The 8,384-nt window shown below is 39.2% G+C and overlaps 1 non-coding gene across 1 annotated transcript; it reads left to right on the plus strand.

The window, feature by feature from the left end:
• Window positions 1–4,282: 4,282 nt before the first annotated feature.
• Window positions 4,283–4,389, plus strand: LOC111532730. The gene has a single exon (XR_002728615.1). It is a non-coding gene; the product is annotated as a U6 spliceosomal RNA (small nuclear RNA).
• Window positions 4,390–8,384: the final 3,995 nt, after the last annotated feature.

Below are 8,384 nucleotides of genomic sequence, written 5' to 3' on the forward strand. Positions count from 1 at the left end.
ATAGGTGGGAACTGAACAATGAGCTCACTTGGACTCGGGAAGGGGAACATCACACACTGGGGCCTATCATGGGGAGGGGGGAGGGGGGAGGGATTGCATTGGGGAGTTATACCTGATATAAATGATGAATTGATGGGTGCTGACGAGTTGATGGGTGCAGCACACCAACATGGCACATGTATACATATGTAACCTGCACGTTATGCACATGTACCCTAGAACTTAAAGTATAATAAAAAAAAAAAAAAAAAAAAAAAGAATGCCTAGAAGCCTTATTAGGTTATTCCTGGTTATAGTTGGATAATTTATGAATGTTGCAGACATTACATCTTTCTCCTCAGCACTCTTCCTTAAAAATGCAAGTGACTTATTGGCTTTTATTATGCTAGAAATAATCCATATGGATCAGTATGAAAACTTTTATTGACAAGCACTTATGTTTTTATTTCTGATTTATATTTTCCCTAAAATAAAAAATAATTTTAAATAGCCATTTAAGTGGAAGCCAATAAAAATGGATTTAAACAGTAGAGCCGCATTAGGGTCCTGGGATTACCATTGTAATTGAGAATAATATTTCTTACTGAGCTTAGGTCTTTTAAGTATTTGTTTTTAAGTTTTCTAAACCTATCTCTCTTACACAGAACATACTGAACTTTCTAACAGTAAAGATAAAAATCTGTTGTAATAGGAAAAAAATCTACAGACTATTTAATAATAAGGAAAATAAGTGCATTTGAAGCCAGTCCCTCTTAATTCAGAATTCTATTTAGATAGTGACCATTTAGAGCAGGAGTGCCTGACATTGGCATCTGGGATCCTGACACCACTGATAGAAATGAATCAAGCAAGTTTGTACCACCCAGAGGAAATTTCCACCCGTACTGGGAAGCTTTGGCAGCTGTTTCTCTGAAACTCTTAACTTCTCGAATGTTAATGTTTGCCACAAATAGTATTATTAAATGGGGATTAGGTAAAATTCAAGAGATTTCTTGGTTATTGGACATAAAATACAGTTTCGTAATATTTCTCAAATGCAGATTGTCATGGAGTCTTTCTCTTGGAGTATACTTCTCGGAAAGCAAATATTCTTTGGAATATAGTTTAAGAAACACTGCTTTAGAGAGAATAATTTAGATCATTAATTTATGTAAAAAAGCCAAAATATTTGCTACTATGTCTTAGGGTTTTGGGGCTATAGAGACAACAGATATAGCCCTTGCCCTCAAGAAGCTCTTGGTTTTAGTGGGAAACAATGAAATGATTACAATGTACCATGCTAAGAGCTGTGATCAAAGCAAGGGTTCTTGGGACTGGTAAATGTTTAAAGTGAGTTTTGGTAATGACCACAGTTAATCCCGGGAGACAGAGGAGGGTTGTTTGCAAGACAACGAGCAGCACATCAGAAAGTGCAGAGGAGTGAGAAGGAAGGGACTGCTTTTCATTTACTTCCTTTCTATACTGTATGTTGAAGTTCAAAGCACCTTAGATAAGATTTTCAGTTCTGTTGAGAAATATGTAATTTTGTGAACTATTCATTTTTTCTGCTGTTTCATAGGACAAGAATACTCCACTTTTATTCGCTGTAATTTGAAAGAAAGAGAAAATGGTGGAATTTTTATTGAAAAACAAAGCAAATGTACATGCCACTGATAAGCTGAGATGGTACAGTAGTTCTTTTTTTTTTTTTAAATAAAAACCTGTATATTCTAGAGTGGTAACAGTCAAGTCAGAAATATTAATAAGATTAATGTAATTATTGTCATATAGTGAAAAATATCACTATGAAGAATCAGGTAGACCAGCCAATATTTGAACTGAGTAACATAAAGAACAGTATATAGTAGAATTCATCTTTTCTTATAATATAGAGTGTTTGTTATTTATAATCTGATGTTTTTTGCTACTGTAATCTTGTGTTAGCTAAAGGGTGTTGTATTGGTTTTATTATTATTTTTTTCTTTTTTTTGAGACTGAGTCTCACTCTGTTGCCAGGCTGGAGTGCAGTGGTGTGATCTTGGCTCACTGCAACCTCCACCTCCCAGGTTCAAGTGATTCTCCTGCCTCAGCCTCCCAAGTAGCTGAGACTACAGGTGCACACCACCATGCCCAGCTAATTTTTATATTTTTAGTAGAAATGGGATTTCACAATGTTGGCCAAGATGGTCTCAATCTCTTCACTACGTGATCTGCTCTCCTTGGCTTCTCAAGGTGCTGGGATTACAGGCACTGCACTTGGCCAGTTTTATTAATTTTTATATTTTTGTTTTTTGGTTTTTTTCTTTTTAGTTTTATTAATTTTTAAAGTGTAGACTTTTAGTTTATGACTACTAGTATTTTCATTATTATTGTTTTTGTTGTTGTTGTTTTCTGCCTGCAGATAACTCTTATCTGACCCCTAGCTGATTTGAATTATAATATATCAGACTAGGAAAGCAATGGGGAAATCTTCATCTAAATCTTTGCCTACTTTAGATAAGTGATGCCAGCACAGTTTCTTGGCCACCAGAGGACTATAAGTTAGCAAGTTGTATTATGTCATACCCCTGTGGGACAAGAGGATTCCTTGTTGTCCCTTCCTTTTAGCCTTGGTGATAATTTACAAAGATGAACGCTTGCGCACCCTAGCTGCTTATAGACCCAAGCTAGTACATGCCAACGGTTATTATGTCTACACTGACAGGCAGATATTAAAATAGTAAACTGTATCAAACTAGCTGTTTAAAAAAGTCTTCATTAAAGTTCCTGAGTGGAGTTATTTCTTTGTTATTTTAGAAGAACCCTTATGCTTGCTGTGCACTATGACTCACCAGGTGTTGTCAACATCCTTAAGCAAAATATTAACATCTTCACTCAAGACATGTGTGGATGAGAGGCAGAAGGTTATGCTGTTTCTCATGGGTTGACAAAGTAAGTGCTTATGTTAAAAGACCAGTTAATACTAAATGGAAGTTTAATATAATTGCAGTTATTCCATCTTATACATTAGGTGAGAGTCCATAGTTTGATTCTGGTAGTTTGAAATAGCAGTGAGTTTTACCTTTCAGCCAGAAATCAAGCAGAAGTCTAGATTAGTTAGAAGTAGAGGGCAAGATTTTTTTCAGGATTTGTAAGACCTTTGTCCTTAGGGATCTCAATATTGTTCATTTTATTCTAAGTATAATCCCCATGCATGGGATAAAAGGAGCCACATCTTTGACCTCTTTTCTTTTGCTTTTCTTTTTATAGACACAAGGTCTCGCTCTGTTGCCCTGACTTCTCTTGAACTCCTGAGCTCAAGTAATCCTCCTGCCTTGGCCTCTCAAAGTGCTAGCCACCATGCCTGGCCTGAGTTTTGTAATTAGTTGTTGGATCTTGAAATGTCCAGTTGAGAAGAAAATCTTGTATTGTCCCCCAGGGCCATCCTCTGTGTCTTCCTTCTTTAAAATTTCCAAGAAGCTAAGGGCTTTCTTAAGTCTGAGGAAGGCAATCTTTCTTCACAAGTCAGAAGAAGGGGAAAAAGGCCATTCTAATAATTCTGTTATCTCCAGAATGATTGGACTCACTTGCTGTATTGTTGCCATTGTAACCGGTCCTACAATCTGATAATGATTGACCTTTGCCACCAGGATGCCATCACTGATTCAGACCCCTCAGTTTTTGTGGTGATTCATACATAGACTTCAAAGCTACAGTGTTTATTAGTTTATGTATTTATGCTCAATCATTGTCCCCAGTACCCTGCTCTGGCAGCTAGGCCTCCTAGCTTTACCTACACAAACATTGAGCAAGCTGATGCTTGCCCTACACTAAAAACCTTATTTGGAGCCCACCTCTTAGTTAGACTTAGCCTAGGCCTTAATGGTATGTTATCCTTTGAGAGCCGTGTTTGTCTTTTCTTTAACCAATATTAGTTGGACTTGTTCTCAACACTCAGGGATGTTCAAATAATGTTGCAGGAAAAGATCAGAGCTCCCTTTCCATTTTGCTATCAGATCAGTACTTTGAGGCTTTTTTGCATCCTGTGCAGCAGCTTAGGTTAGATAGCAGAAGGTTCCATGTTACCTTTACAGCGAGTAGTGGAAACCAACTTGCAGTTGGCCCCTCAAGCAATGTGTCTTTATAATAATGAAAATCTCCTAGGCTAATCGCAACTCTTTCTCAGGTTTTAAATATATTTTAAAATTCTACCTCACAGGAAGCCATTCAATAAAATTCTCTGAATCTAAAGTAAGTGAGTTGGAGTTAATAGAGCTGAGCCTCATCCATGACTCATAAGTATCCATGTATCAAACGGGACCTTATACTTGTTTCTACAGTACATATTTTAAAATTAGGTCAATACAGAGCAGATAAGCATGGCTGCTGCCTAGGGATGGCACACAAATTCAGAAAGCATTCCATATTTTGCATAGCCCCAGGAAGGTCATTTGACTGTTGAGTAGCTCCAAGGAAGTAGTGTGAGTGAAATCAAAACAGGAGACACCCAATATTGAAATTGTGATTATCAGTATGAAACTATTGATGTACAGTGATCTCTAAAATGAGAACAGAGCTGAGTAGTAAGGGGATGTTACATGTTTTTAGTACATGGCTTGCGAATGAGAAAATGTCAACTTGCATTTCCTTCATGGATCTGAAAAGCAATCAAAGCAGGGTTTTGTCTTGCCTGTTAGTTGGAGAGGACCATGGAGATCCAGCATCCTAGCACAGATCTGCTGGCTCAGAGTTTGAGGAGGTAGAGAAGGAGTGATAGTTGTCCAAGCCAAGTTTTGATACCTGTTAGTTTTCTCCCCTTGGTGTGATTGATGAGTTCAGTGATAGGAGACAATTAATCTATTTTAATAAGATAATATATATATATATATATATATATATATGTAGTAAGTTATTAATTAGGTAAAATGCCCTGAATTGCAAGCCACAATAAATCCAATTAATAACCAAAATTAGCACTTAATAACATTTTCTGGAAACTGCAACATTTGAATATTAGGACTTATAGAAAAACACACACCGAGCTTTATTTGGGATTCCAAAATGGTTTCAGCAATAACGTTCAAGAATAAATTATTCCAGGAAGGGGGCGGAGGAAGATGGCCAAATAGGAACAGCTCCAGTCTCCAACTCCCAGCATGAGCGACACAGAAGACTGGTGATTTCTGCATTTTCAACTGAGGTACTGGGGTCATCTCACTAGGGAGTGCCGGACAATAAGTGCTGGTCAGTTGCTGCAGCCCGACCAGCGAGAGCTGAAGCAGGGCGAGGCATCGCCTCACCTGGGAAGCGCAAAGGGAAAGGAAATCCCTTTTCCTAGCCAGGGGAACTGAGACACACAACACCTGGAAAATCGGGTAACTCCCACCCCAATACTGCGCTTTAAGCAAATGGGCACACCAGGAGAATATATCCCACACATGGCCGGGAGGGTCCCAGGCCCACGGAGCCTCCCTCATTGCTAACACAGCAGTCTGCAATCTAACCACAAGGCAGCAGCGAGGCTGGGGGAGGGGTGCCCGCCATTGCTGAGGCTTAAGTAGGTAAACAAAGCTGCTGGGAAGCTCGAGGTGGGTGGAGCTCACAGCAGCTCAAGGAAACCTGCCTGTCTCTGTAGACTCCACCTCTGGGGACAGGGCACAGTTCACAACAACAACAAAAGCAGCAGAAACCTTTGCAGATGCAAACAACTCTGTCTGACAGCTTTGAAGAGAGCAGTGGATCTCCCAACACAGAGGTTGAGATCTGAGAAGGGACAGACTGCCTGCTCAAGTGGGTCCCTGACCCCTGAGTAGCCTAACTGGGAGACATCCCCCACTAGGGGCAGTCTGACACCCCACACCTCACAGGGTGAAGTACACCTCTGAGAGGAAGCTTCCAAAGTAAGAATCAGACAGTTACACTCGCTGTTCAGCAATTTTCTATCTTCTGCAACCTCTGCTGCTGATACCCAGGCAAACAAAGTCTGGAGTGGACCTGAAGCAATCTCCAACAGACCTACAGCTGAGGGTCCTGACTATTAGAAGGAAAACCATTAAACAGGGAGGACACTTATATCAAAACCCCATCAGTACGTCACCATCATCAAAGACCAAGGCAGATAAAACCACAAAGATGGGGAAAAAGCAGGGCAGAAAAGCTGGAAATTCAAAAAATAAGAGTACAACTCCCCCTGCAAAGGAACGTAGCCCATCGCCAGCAATGGATCAATGCTGGTCAGTGAATGACTTTGACGAGATGAGAGAAGAAGGCTTCAGTCCATCAAACTTCTCAGAGCTAAAGGAGGAATTACGTACCCAGCGCAAAGAAACGAAAAATCTTGAAAAAAGAGTGAAAGAATTGACAGCTAGACTAATTAATGCAGAGAAGGTCATAAACGAAATGACAGAGATGAAAACCATGACACAAGAAATACGTTAAAAAATCCACAAGCTTCAGTAACCAACTCAATCAACTGGAAGAAAGAGTATCAGCGATTGAGGATCAAATGAATAAAATGAAGCAAGAAGAGAAACCAAAAAAAAAGAAGAAAAAGAAATGAACAGAGCCTGCAAGAAGTATGGGATTATGTAAAAAGACCAAATCTACATCTGATTGGGGTGCCTGAAAGTGAGGGGGAAAATGGAACCCAGTTGGAAAACACTGTTCAGGATATCATCCAGGAGAACTTCGCCAACCTAGTAGGGCAGGCCAACATTCAAATTCAGGAAATATGGAGAACACCACAAAGGTACTCCTCGAGAAGAGCAACTCCAAGACACATAATTGCCAGATTCACCAAAGTTGAAATGAAGGAAAGAATCTTAAGGGCAGCCAGACAGAAAGGCTGGGTTACCCACAAATGGAAGCCCATCAGACTAACAGCAGATCTCTCGGCAGAAACTCCACAAGCCAGAGGAGAGTGGGGGCCAATATTCAACATTCTTAAAGAAAAGAATTTTCAAACCAGAATCTCATATCCAGCCAAACTAAGTTTCATAAGTGAAGGAGAAATAAAATCCTTTACAGATAAGCACATGCTTAGAGATTTTGTCACCACCAGGCCTGCCTTACAAGAGACCCTGAAGGAAGCCCTAAATATGGAAAGGAACAACCGGTACCAGCCATTGCAAAAACATGCCAAAATGTAAAGACCATCAAGGCTAGGAATAAACTGCATCAACTAACAAGCAAAATAACCAGTTAATATCATAATGGCTGCATCAAAGTCACACATAACAATATTAACTTTAATGTAAATGGACTAAATGCTCCAATTAAAAGACACAGACTGGCAAACTGGATAAAGAGTCAAGACCCATCAGTCTGCTGTATTCAGGAGACCAATCTCACATGCAGAGACATACATAGGCTCAAAATAAAGGGATGGAGGAAGATCTACCAAGCAAATGGAGAACAAAAAAAAGCAGGGGTTGCAATCCTAGTCTCTGATAAACAGACTTTAAACCATCAAAGATCAAAAGAGACAAAGAAGGACATTACATAATGGTAAAGGGATCAATTCAACAGGAAGAGCTAACTATCCTAAATATATATGCACACAATACAGGAGCACCCAGATTCATAAAGCAAGTTCTTAGAGATTTACAAAGAGACTTAGACTCCCACACAATAATAATGGGAGACTTAAACACTCCACTGTCAACATTAGACAAATCAATGAGACAGAAAGTTAACAAGGATATCCAGGAATTGAACTCATCTCTGCACCAAGTGGGCATAATAGACATCTATAGAACTCTCCACTCCAAATCAACACCATATACATTCTTCTCAGCACCACATCACACTTATTCCAAAATTGACCACATAATTGGAAGTAAAGCACTCCTCAGCAAATGTAAAAGAACAGAAATTATATCAAACTGTCTCTCAGACCACAATGCAATCAAACTAGAACTCAAGACTAAGAAACTCAATCAAAACCATTCAACTACATGGAAACTGAACAACCTGCTCCTGAATGACTACTGGGTACATAACTAAATGAAGGCAGAAATAAAGATGTTCTTTGAAACCAATGAGAACAAAGATACAACATACCAGAATCTCTGGGACACATTTAAAGCAGTGTGTAGAGGGAAATTTATAGCACTAAATGCCCACAAGAGAAAACAGGAAAGATCTAAAATTGACACTCTAACATCACAATTAAAAGAACTAGAGAGGCAAGAGCAAACACATTCAAAAGCTAGCAGAAGGCAAGAAATAACTAAGAGCAGAACTGAAGGAGATAGAGACACAAAAAACCCTCCAAAAAAAATCAATGAATCCAGGAGTTGGTTTTTTGAAAAGATCAACAAAATTGACAGACCGCTAGCAAGACTAATAAAGAAGAAAAGAGAGAGGAATCAAATAGACGCAATAAAAAATGATAAAGGGGATATCACCACCGACCCCACAGAAAT

Source organism: Piliocolobus tephrosceles, unplaced genomic scaffold (genome assembly GCF_002776525.5).
Source record: "Piliocolobus tephrosceles isolate RC106 unplaced genomic scaffold, ASM277652v3 unscaffolded_9403, whole genome shotgun sequence".
Taxonomy (NCBI): Eukaryota; Metazoa; Chordata; class Mammalia; order Primates; family Cercopithecidae; genus Piliocolobus; species Piliocolobus tephrosceles.